The sequence below is a fragment of the Scyliorhinus torazame genome, chromosome 5 (genome assembly GCF_047496885.1).
Source record: "Scyliorhinus torazame isolate Kashiwa2021f chromosome 5, sScyTor2.1, whole genome shotgun sequence".
NCBI lineage: Eukaryota > Metazoa > Chordata > Chondrichthyes > Carcharhiniformes > Scyliorhinidae > Scyliorhinus > Scyliorhinus torazame.
The window spans coordinates 153,404,127-153,416,226 of NC_092711.1; the positions used below are offsets into that span (position 1 = coordinate 153,404,127).

General features: G+C 45.4%; 4 non-coding genes across 4 annotated transcripts; 3 read left to right on the forward strand and 1 right to left on the reverse strand.

Moving 5' to 3' along the window:
* Positions 1-401: 401 nt before the first annotated feature.
* Positions 402-473, forward strand: trnae-uuc (transfer RNA glutamic acid (anticodon UUC)). The gene has a single exon. It is a non-coding gene; the product is annotated as a tRNA-Glu (tRNA).
* Positions 474-1,668: 1,195 nt separating this feature from the next.
* trnae-cuc (transfer RNA glutamic acid (anticodon CUC)) lies at positions 1,669-1,740 on the forward strand. The gene has a single exon. It is a non-coding gene; the product is annotated as a tRNA-Glu (tRNA).
* A 4,984-nt stretch (positions 1,741-6,724) lies between these two features.
* trnae-cuc (transfer RNA glutamic acid (anticodon CUC)) lies at positions 6,725-6,796 on the forward strand. The gene has a single exon. It is a non-coding gene; the product is annotated as a tRNA-Glu (tRNA).
* A 4,190-nt stretch (positions 6,797-10,986) lies between these two features.
* trnae-uuc (transfer RNA glutamic acid (anticodon UUC)) lies at positions 10,987-11,058 on the reverse strand. Its single transcript has one exon. It is a non-coding gene; the product is annotated as a tRNA-Glu (tRNA).
* Between the last annotated feature and the right edge of the window lie 1,042 nt (positions 11,059-12,100).

The following is a 12,100-nucleotide window of genomic DNA, read 5'->3' on the forward strand; positions in this document are numbered from 1 at the left end:
GACAGTTTCACGTCAGAAAAACATCAACAAAAATTTAAACTATTCTAATTTTGATCAAAACTTAATTGCAAAAAGGATTAACTATCAATGTTTTGAAAAATTGAAATGAGTTATTTGGAATTACTAATGAATGTCCGCCGAATAAGTTTCACAGCAGCCACAGTGATAAGGTTGGTGGGTTTTGGAAATTGGAAGTTACACATGAGCAGCTTTTGGGACTATTTCACCTCACTGTCGATTTCATGTTACAGCGAACAACAATTGGTGTTGTGATTGGCTGAAGATGTTACTTGTGTTCATTTTAAACATGTCATTTTGTATATTTCTAATGAAAACTCGGAAACCCAAATAAAAGGTGAATGATATACTGTCAACCCGGGTTAAAACTTTCCTTGTTAGTTTCCCTGGTGGTCTAGTGGTTAGGATTCGGTGCTTTCACCACCGCGGCCCGGGTTCGATTCCCGGTCAGGGGATGATGAATTATTGTTGCCCACCAAAACCTTCAATGAAGCTGAATCGCAGTTTCACAGAAAAGAGCTCTGCCAGAATCAGTTCAGTGACATTTCTTGCTTCACATCAGAGATGAAAAAGTCATAAGTGCAGCAGGTCGAGAACAAATACTGAGGCAGGAATAAACGGACAGTGATTAGCTGCAAAGTGAGAGAGATTATGAAGCAAGGGAATATTTGGGTGGTATTGGGGCAGATTTTGTTGCTCACACGGACACAATTATCCCCCAGATCAGGGTCCGAATCTCGGGCGTGATGACAAGAAAACTTCGAACTCAAATTATTCAGTCCATTGAGGTCACAGGAGCTGAATACAACAGAAGAAGCTCAAAGGAAATGATACTCACTGAGGGATTGTGTAAATGCTGCTCGGAGGTTAAGTGAGCGGGGTATAATCTACCTGCATGTCCCTGAGCCTGTGCTCGGTGTATTGGGAGGTTTGCTCCTGGTTGGAGTGTCCCCGGGATGGGCAGTAACCCGCTGATTGAAGTCCCCGCGTTCTGCTGGCAGCGGGTGAATGGAGAGTTCGGTTAAAATCCTGCTGCTTGTTCCTCTCTCACCCACTGTGGAGCCGGGGAAGAAAGAAACACATTCCAAACTTGTGGAAGTATAAATGTCACAAGTTGTGGGATGACGAATAGTATTAATGTTTAACAACAAATCGGAACGAGGAAGCTTTGCCTCATAATTACAGATGAGTAAGTTTTAATGTTCCTGCCCAGTGTGAAACAAGGGAGTTTGTGTATGTTCAGCAAACGTGATAGTTTCACTTCAGAAAAAGATCAACACAAACTTGAAACTATTCAAATCTTGCTCAAGACTTAATTGCGACAAAAAATGTTTTTAACAACTGAAATGAGTTATTTCTATTTACTGATGAATGTCCGCCGGATGTTGCGTTGTAAGTTTCACAGGAGCCACAGTGATCAAGTTGGTGGGTTTTGGAAATTGGAAGTTACACATGAGCAGCTTGTTGGGCTATTTCACCTCACTGTCAATTTCATGTTACAGCGACAGCAATTGGTGTTGTGATTGGCTGAAGATGTCACTTCTGTTCATTCTAAACATGTCATTTTGTATATTTCTAATCAAAACTCGGAAATGAAAATCAAAGGCGAATGATATACTGTCAGACGGGTTAAAAACCTGGTTGTCAGTTTCCCTGGTGGTCTAGTGGTTAGGATTCGGCGCTCTCACTGCCGCGGCCTGGGTTCGATTCCTGGTCAGGGAATGATGCTTTATTGTTGTCCACCAAACCGTTCAACGAAGCTGAATCGCAGTTTCACAGAAACTCTGCCAGAATCAGTTAAGTACGAAGTCTTACAACACCAGGTTAAAGTCCAACAGGTTTGTTTCGATGTCACTAGCTTTCGGAGCGCTGCTCCTTCCTCAGGTGAATGAAGAGGTCTGTTCCAGAAACACATATATAGACAAATTCAAAGATGCCAAACAATGCTAGGAATGCGAGCATTAGCAGGTGATTAAATCTTTACAGATCCAGAGATGGGGTAACCCCAGGTTAAAGAGGTGTGAATTGTCTCAAGCCAGGACAGTTGGTAGGATTTCGCAGGCCAGATGGTGGGGGATGAATGTAATGTGACATGAATCCCAGGTCCCGGTTGAGGCCGCACTCATGTGTGCGGAACTTGGCTATAAGTTTCTGCTCGGCGATTCTGCGTTGTCGCGGGTCCTGAAGGCCGCCTTGGAGAACGCTTACCCGGAGATCAGAGGCTGAATGCCCTTGACTGCTGAAGTGTTCCCCGACTGGAAGGGAACATTCCTGCCTGGTGATTGTTGCGCGATGTCCGTTCATTCGTTGTCGCAGCGTCTGCATGTCACAGCGTCTACCATGCAGACGCTGCAACAACGAATGAACGGACATCGCGCAACAATCACCAGGCAGGAATGTTCCCTTCCAGTCGGGGAACACTTCAGCAGTCAAGGGCATTCAGCCTCTGATCTCCGGGTAAGCGTTCTCCAAGGCGGCCTTCAGGACCCGCGACAACGCAGAATCGCCGAGCAGAAACTTATAGCCAAGTTCCGCACACATGAGTGCGGCCTCAACCGGGACCTGGGATTCATGTCACATTACATTCATCCCCCACCATCTGGCCTGCGAAATCCTACCAACTGTCCTGGCTTGAGACAATTCACACCTCTTTAACCTGGGGTTACCCCATCTCTGGATCTGTAAAGTTTTAATCACCTGCTAATGCTCGCATTCCAAGCATTGTTTGGCATCTTTGAATTTGTCTATATATGTGTTTCTGGAACAGACCTCTTCATTCACCTGAGGAAGGAGCAGCGCTCCGAAAGCTAGTGACATCGAAACAAACCTGTTGGACTTTAACCTGGTGTTGTAAGACTTCGTACTGTGCTCACCCCAGTCCAACGCCGGCATCTCCACATCACAGAATCAGTTAAGTGACATTTGTCGTTTCACATCAGAGCTGAAAAAGTTACAAGGGGAGAACTCATCCAGAGGGAGGAAGAAACGGACAGTGATTGGCTGCAAGTGAGAGAGATGTTGACGCAAGCGCAAATCTGCGTGGTATTGGGCCAGATTTTATTGCTCACACAGACAGAAATATCTCCCCGATCTGGGTGCAAACCTCCAAGGTGATGACAATAAAACTTCTAACTGAACGTATTCAGTCCATTGAGGTCACAGGAGCTGAATACAACAGAAGAAGCTCAAAGGAAGTTCCACTCACTGAGGAATTGTGTAAATGCTGCGCGGAGGTTACGTGAGCGGGGTATAATCTACCTGCATGTTTCTGAGCCTGTGCTCGGTGTATGAAAATGAAAACCGCTTATTGTCACAAGTAGGCTTCAATGAAGTTACTGTGAAAAGCCCCTAGTCACCACATTCCGGCGCCTGCTCTGGGAGGCTGGTACAGGAATTGAACCGTGCTTCTGGCCTGCCGTCGTCTGCTTTCAAAGCCTGCGAGGTTTGCTCCTGGTTAGAGTGTCCCCGGGATGGGCAGTTAGCCGCTGATTGAAGCTGCAGTCCCCGCGTTCTGCTGGCAGCGGGTGAATGGAGAATTAGGGTAAAATCCTGCTGCTTGTCCCTCTCTCACCCACTGTGGAGCCGGGGAAGAAAGAATCTCATTCAAAACTTGTGGAAGTATAAATGTCACAAGGCTGTGAGATGACGTGTGTTAATGTTTAACAACAAATCGGACCGAGGAAGCTTTGCCTCATTGTTACAGATGAGTAAGTTTCTTGTTTATGCCCAGTATGAAACAGGGGAGTTTGTGTATGTTAAGCAAACGTGATAGTTTCACGTCAGAAAAAGATCAACAAAACTTCTAATATTGATCAAAACTTAATTGCGAAAAGGATTAACTATCAATGTTTTGAAAAATTGAAATGAGTTATTTGGAATTACTAATGAATGTCCACCGGATAAGTTTCACAGCTGCCACAGTGATAAGGTTGGTGGGTTTTGGAAATTGGAAGTTACACATGAGCAGCTTTTGGGACTATTTCACCTCACTGTCGATTTCATGTTACAGCGAACAACAATTGGTGTTGTGATTGGCTGAAGATGTTACTTGTGTTCATTTTAAACATGTAATTTTGTATATTTCTAATGAAAACTCGGAAACCCAAATAAAAGGTGAATGATATACTGTCAACCCGGGTTAAAACTTTCCTTGTCAGTTTCTCTGATGTTCTCGTGGTTAGGATTCGGCTCTTTCACCGCCGTGGCCCGCGTTCGATTCCCAGTCAGGGAATGATAATTATTGTTGTCTACCAAACCCTTCAATGAAGCTGAATTGCAGTTTCACAGAAAAGAGCTCTGCCAGAATCAGTTCAGTGACATTTGTTGTTTCACATCAGCGCTGAAAAAGTCACAAGTGCAGCAGGTCGGGAACAAATACCGAGGCAGGAAGAAACGGACAGTGATTGGCTGCAAAGTGAGAGAGATTATGAAGCAAGCGAAAGTTTGGGTGGTATTGGGCCAGTTTTTGTTGCTCACACAGACACAATTATCCCCCAGATCAGGGTCCGAATCTCGGGCGTGATGACAAGAAAACTTCGAACTGAAATTATTCAGTCCATTGAGGTCACAGGAGCTGAATACAACAGAAGAAGCTCAAAGGAAGTGTTACTCACTGAGGGATCGCGTAAATGCTGCACGGAGGTTCAGTGAGCGGGGTATAATCTACCTGCATGTCCCTGAGCCTGTGCTCGGTGTTTTGGGAGCTTTGCTCCTGGTTGGAGAGTCCCCGGGATGGGCAGTAACCCGCTGATTGAAGCTGAAGACCCCGCGTTCTGCTGGCAACGGGTGAATTGAGAGTTCGGGTAAAATCCTGCTGCTTGTTCCTCTCTCACCCACTGTGGAGCCGGGGAAGAAAGAAACACATTCGAAACTTGTGGAAGTGTAAATGTCACAAGTTGTGGGATGACGAATAGTGTTAATGTTTATCAACAAATCGGAACCAGGAAGCTTTGCCTCATAATTACAGATGAGTAAGTTTTAATGTTCCTGCCCAGTGTGAAACAAGGGAGTTTGTGTATGTTCAGCAAACGTGATAGTTTCACTTCAGAAAAAGATCAACACAAACTGGAAACTATTCAAATCTTGATCAAAACTTAATTGCGACAAAAACTGTTTTTAACAATTGAAATTAGTTATTTCTATTTACTGATGAATGTCTGCCGGATGTTGTGTTGTAAGTTTCACAGGAGCCACAGTGATCAAGTTGATGGGTTTTGGAAATTGGAAGTTACACATGAGCAGCTTGTTGGGCTATTTCACCTCACTGTCGATTTCATGTTCCAGCGAACAATTGGTGTTGTGATTGGCTGAAGATGTCACTTGTGTTCATTTTAAACATGTAATTTTGTATACTTCTAATGAAAACTCGGAAACCAAAATAAACGGTGAATGATATACTGTAAACACGTGTTAAAACTTTCCTTGTCAGTTTCTCTGATGTTCTAGTGGTTAGGATTCGGCGCTTTCACCGCCGTGGCCCGCGTTCGATTCCCAGTCAGGGAATGATGAATTATTGTTGTCTACCAAACCCTTCAATGAAGCTGAATTGCAGTTTCACAGAAAAGAGCTGTGCCAGAATCAGTTCAGTGACATTTGTTGCTTCACATCAGAGCTGAAAAAGTCACAAGTGCAGCAGGTGGAGAACAAATACAGAGGCAGGAAGAAACGGACAGTGATTGGCTGCAAAGTGAGAGACATTATGAAGCAAGGGAAAATTTGGGTGGTATTGGGCCAGATTTTGTTGCTCACACAGACACAATTATCCCCCAGATCAGGGTCCGAATCTCGGGCGTGATGACAAGAAAACTTCGAACTGAAATCATTCAGTCCATTGAGGTCACAGGAGCTGAATACAACAGAAGAAGCTCAAAGGAAATGCCACTCACTGAGGGATTGTGTAAATGCTGCTCGGAGGTTCAGTGAGCGGGGTATAATCTACCTGCATGTTTCTGAGCCTGTGCTCGGAGTATTGGGAGCTTTGCTCCTGGTTGGAGTGTCCCCGGGATGGGCGGTAACCCGCTGATTGAAGCTGTAGTCTCCGCGTTCTGCTGGCAGCGGGTGAATGGAGATTTCGGGTAAAATCCTGCTGCTTGTTCCTCTCTCACCCACTGTGGAGCCCGGGAAGAAAGTAACACATTCCAAACTTGTGGAAGTGTAAATGTAACAGGTTGTGGGATGACGAATTGTGTTAATGTTTACTAACAACAAATCGGAACGAGGAAGCTTTGCCTCATAATTACAGATGAGTAAGTTTTAATGTTCCTGCCCAGTGTGAAACAAGGGAGTTTGTGTATGTTCAGCAAACGTGATAGTTTCACTTCAGAAAAAGATCAACACAAACTGGAAACTATTCAAATCTTGATCAAGACTTAATTGCGACAAAAAATGTTTTTAACAACTGAAATGAGTTATTTCTATTTACTGATGAATGTCCGACGGATGTTGCGTTGTAAGTTTCACAGGAGCCACAGTGATCAAGTTGGTGGGTTTTGGAAATTGGAAGTTACACATGAGCAGCTTGTTGGGCTATTTCACCTCACTGTCAATTTCATGTTTCAGCGACAGCAATTGGTGTTGTGATTGGCTGAAGATGTCACTTCTGTTCGTTCTAAACATGTCATTTTGTATATTTCTCATCAAAACTCGCAAATGAAAATAAAATGCGAATGATATACTGTCAGCCGGGTTAAAGCGCTGATCGTTACTTTCCCTGGTGGTCTAGTGGTTTGGATTCGGCGCTCTCACCGCCGCGGCCCGGGTTCAATTCCTGGTCAGGGAATGATGCTTTATTGTTGTCCACCAAACCGTTCAACGAAGCTGAATCGCAGTTTCACAGAAAAGATCTCTGCCAGCATCAGTTCAGTGACATTTGTTGCTTCACATCAGAGCTGAAAATGTTACAAGTCGAGAACTCATCCAGAGGGAGGAAGAAATGGACAGTGATTGGCTGCAAGTGAGAGAGATGTTGACACAAGCGCAAAACTGCGTGGTATTGGACCAGATATTATTGCTCACAAAGACAGAAATATCTCCCCGATCTGGGTGCAAACCTCCAAGGTGATGACAATAAAACTTCTAACTGAACGTATTCAGTCCATTGAGGTCACGGGAGCTGAATGCAACAGAAGAAGCTACAAGGAAGTTCCTCTCACTGAGGGATTGTGTAAATGCTGCGCGGAGGTTACGTGAGCGGGGTATAATCTACCTGCATGTTTCTCAGCCTGTGCTCGGTGTATGAAAATGAAAACCGCTTATTGTCACAAGTAGGCTTCAATGAAGTTACTGTGAAAAGCCCCTAGTCGCCACATTCCGGCGCCTGTTCTGGGAGGCTGGTACAGGAATTGAACCGTGCTGCTGGCCTGCCGTCGTCTGTTTTCAGAGCCAGCGAGGTTTGCTCCTGGTTGGAGTGTCCCCGGGATGGGCAGTAACCCGCTGATTGAAGCTGCAGTCCCCGCGTCCTGCTGGCTGCGGGTGAATGGAGAGTTTGGGTAAAATCGTGCTGCTTGTCCCTCTCTCGCCAACTGTGGAGCGGGGAAGAAAGAATCTCATTCAAAACTTGTGGAAGTGAAAATGTCACAAGGCTGTGAGATGACGTGTGCTAATGTTTAACAGCAAATCGGAACGACGAAGCTTTGCCTCATAATTACAGATGAGTAAGTTTTAATGTTCCTGCCCAGTGTGAAACAAGGAAGTTTGTGTATGTTCAGCAAACGTGATAGTTTCACTTCAGAAAAAGATCAACACAAACTGGAAACTATTCAAATCTTGATCAAGACTTAATTGCGACAAAAAAATGTTTTTAACAACTGAAATGAATTATTTCTATTTACTGATGAATGTCCGACGGATGTTGCGTTGTAAGTTTCACAGGAGCCACAGTGATCAAGTTGGTAGGTTTTGGAAATTTAAAGTTACACATGAGCAGCTTGTTGGGCTATTTCACCTCACTGTCAATTTCATGTTTCAGCGACAGCAATTGGTGTTGTGATTGGCTTATGATGTCACTTGTATTCATTTTAAATATGTAATTTTGTATATTTCTAATCAAAACTCGGAAATGAAAATAAAAGGCGAATGATATACTGTCAGCCGGGTTAAAACACTGTTCGCTAGTTTCCCTGGTGGTCTAGTGGTGAAAAAGCTGAAAAAGTCACAAGTGCAGCAGGTCGAGAACTCATCCAGAGGCAGGAAGTAACGGACAGTGATTGGCTGCAAAGTGAGAGAGATGTTGACGCAAGCGAAAATCTGGGTGGTATTCGGCCAGATTTTGTTTGAATTTGGTAAATGCCATTGTTTGGTGGAAGTTGGTTCCTGGGTCACACCAGAGGTTGAACTGTGTGAATTCAGGATCACTTCAATACAGAGCATCCCACACACACAGTGAGTGTCCCAGAGCGGCTCACACACAGTGAGTGTCCCGGAACGCCGTCTCATCCCAGAGCGTCCCACACACACAGTGACTCTCCTGGGACGCTGCCTCAGCCTAGAGTGTCCCACACAGCAGCGAGTGTCCCATGACATCCCAGCGCGTCCCACACACACAGAGTGTTCCGGGACGCTGCCAAAGACATGACGGCGATGCGGCAGCGGGAGCTTCGAGCAGCAACAAAGAGCCAATTGACAAATGTGGCCCCGCACAATCAAGCTCCCTCCAGTTCCCCACCATCACCAGTGCGGACTGCCTGTCTGGGATTGCCTGTCTGGGTCTGCCTGTCTAGGTCTGCCTGTGTGGGACTGCCTGTCTGGGTCTGCCTGTGTGGGACTGCCTGTGTGGATCTGCCTGTCTGGGTCTGCCTGTGTGGGACTGCCTGTCTGGTTCTGCCTGTCTGGGACTGCCTGTCTGGCTCTGCCTGTCTGGGACTGCCTGTCTGGATCGCTGCGGACAAATATGGATAATTTCCCCGTCAGATTAGCAAAACCAAACATTCAGACAACAAGAGGGCAGAAAGCATTAACAATCAATAATGAGGATTCTATTCAAATTTAATTTCATAAATGTATTTTTTTAATGTTCCTTCCTGTACATTCCCATTTAAGGGGGTGGAGATGGCTGGGGGTGTGGGTGGGGGGTTGGGGGTGCTGGTTGTTCAGTTTAGTTTATCCTGCTCGATAACAGATGGGATGCAGGCCCGAACAGAGAAACTAGCAGAGTGGGCAGTGGACGTGAATTCATCTTTTTCTTCAATAAATTGCTCTGCTCTTATGAATATGGACACAGCTTGGCTACACAAGGTTACAAGTGTGCCTGGGCGTTTTTTGAGGAAAGAGCAGTGCGTGGGGCAGCCCACATTCTCGTTATAATAATAATCTTTCTTAGTGACACGTCGGCTTACATTAACACTACAGTGAAGTTACTGTGAGAATACATTGAGGGCTCAACGTTAGCATTCAATCCACACCCAGAGAGATATCGAGACCCCCACATTGCACAGAATTGTTTCCTGTCCAATGGCAGCTGAGTGGCCAGAATCTCTCTCCTGCATTTCCTGCGGACACCGCAGAGATCAACATATGGTTGGAATGGCAAAATATTTATTGGAACGGGCAGAGAATTGGCAACTAACTGAAAAGTGGTTATAAATCTGAATTATGCGGTGATCAGGCTTGTATATTTCTAAAATCGTTCAGAGGATAAACGACACAAAATATGACAATGTAACTGGGATTGGATAATATTTATACGTGGACTATAACGGTGAATTATTACAGCATTGGGCTGTTGGCATTATTTAAATATTTTCCGGATCAGAATGAATGGATATTTCACCCCATTCCTTAACTCGTCTCGGAATTTACTCTGAGTCCCAGCATAAATAAACGGGTTGCTGCAGTAACTGAGCACCTGCAAGATAATTCCGCTTTCCTCCAGAATATAATTTGATTCCTCGAAGTTGGAGCCAGAGAAATAAGTAGTTCCCGCAATCCTAACGTAGAGGAAGGCAATCACAGTTAACACATAGGACAGGATGAAGCTGCCCGAGATGGCGACCAGTAAAACAATGGACTTTCTCCGCTTCTCCATCTCCGGGTCACTCTCATTCTTTCCATTCTTCTGGCTCCTGAGTCTCCTGCGGGCTCTGTTGGCCACTCGGATGTTTCTGATGGTCAGAGCATTGAGCAATATAATCAGAATGAATGGGAGACAAGGGGTGGAAATGCGGATTGTCCATTCATATGCGATCCATACTGGTGATGTATAAAACATGACCTTTACACTGCAGAACCAGGGCACGTCATTAATTATGTACAACGGTTTATAAATCAAATACAGGAAAGAAGATGCAAAAAAGCAACATATACAAATTGCCACGATGGCAACTGCCGCTGTCTTTGCTCTGCAATATTTTGTTTTCATATTTCGGCAACAAATTGCCACGTATCTGTCAAAGGTGAAAGCCACTGTTAGCCATACAGAAACTCCAAACACTGTGCAGTTTAGGACAGCCCGGCAACGACATACGTGTGTGATGGACAGGAAAGTGAATGGGAAATAAATGCCAGCAATCCGGTTTAGTATCACAGAGCTAACAATGACTGTGCAGTCTGACACTGCCATAGACACCAAGTAGCAGGTGATACATCGGGAGAAGCCACATCTTAGAACATAGAACATAGAATTTACAGTGCAGAAGGAGGCCATTCGGCCCATCGAGTCTGCACCGGCTCTTGGAAAGAGCACCCTACCCAAGGTCAACACCGCCACCCTATCCCCATAACCCAGTAACCCCACCCACCACTAAGGGCAATTTTGGACACTAAGGGCAATTTATCATGGCCAATCCACCTAACCTGCACATCTTTGGACTGTGGGAGGAAACCGGAGCACCCGGAGGAAACCCACGCACACACGGGGAGGATGTGCAGACTCCGCACAGACAGTGACCCAAGCCAGAATCGAACCTGGGACCCTGGCGCTGTGAAGCAATTGTGCTATCCACAAGGCTACCGTGCTGCCCTAATAATTGATCATTCCCTGACCGGGAATCGAACCCGGGCCGCGGCGGTGAAAGCGCCGAATCCTAACCACTAGACCACCAGGGACAGGATCACGATCGCCGCCAAGTTTGCTGCAACAATTAGGAAATAAAGAGAGACAGATGGATGCGTAGAATGTGTGCTGGTGAGATTACGACAGCAGCTAAATTCCACTTACATCCAAATAAAAATCATAATTCTAGTGCCTTATTTGTGAAATCTCCACCTTTTCTCTTGGTAGTTTCTTGTCAATGCTCAACCCCGACATAGAAAATAGGGCCATTCGGCCCTTCGAGCCTGTACCACCATTCAATATGATCATGGCTGATCATATAAATTCAGTATCCCACTCCCACTCTCTCTCGTACCCTTGATCCCTTTAGCCACAAGGGCCACGTCCAGCTCCTTCTTGAATATATCCGATGAACTGGACCCAACAACTTTTTGTGGTAGAGAATTCCACAAGTTCACAACTCTCTGAGAGAAGACGTTCTTCCTCACCTCAGTCCTGAGTGGCTTACCCCTTATTCTTAGGCTGTGACTCCCTAGTTCTGTACACCCCAACATCGGGAACATTTCCCCCGCATTTAGCATGTCCAGTCCCATCAGGATTTTATATGTTTCTATGAGATCCCCTCTCATTCTTCTAAACTCCAGTGAGTACAAGCCCAGTCGATCCTGTCTTTCTTCATATGTCAGTCCTGCCATCCTGTGAATTAGTCTGGTGAACCCTCGCTGGACACCCTCAATAGTAAGGATATCCTTGCTCAAACTAAGAGACCGAAACTGCACACAATACTCAAGGTGTGGCCTCACTAAGGCCCTATATAACTGCAGCAAGACATCCCTACTCCTATACTCAAATCCTCTCGCTATGAAGGCCAGCACGCCATTAGCTTTCCTCACCACCTGCCGTACCTGTATGCCAACCTTCAGCGACTGTTCCACCATGTTACCCAGGCCTCGTTACACTTCCCCTGTTCCTAAACTGCCACCATTCAGATAATAATCTGCCTTCCTGTGTTTGCCACCAAAGTGGATAACCTCACATTTACCATTTTATATTGCATTCGCCAAGTATATGCCCACTCAGCCAGCCTGTCGAAGT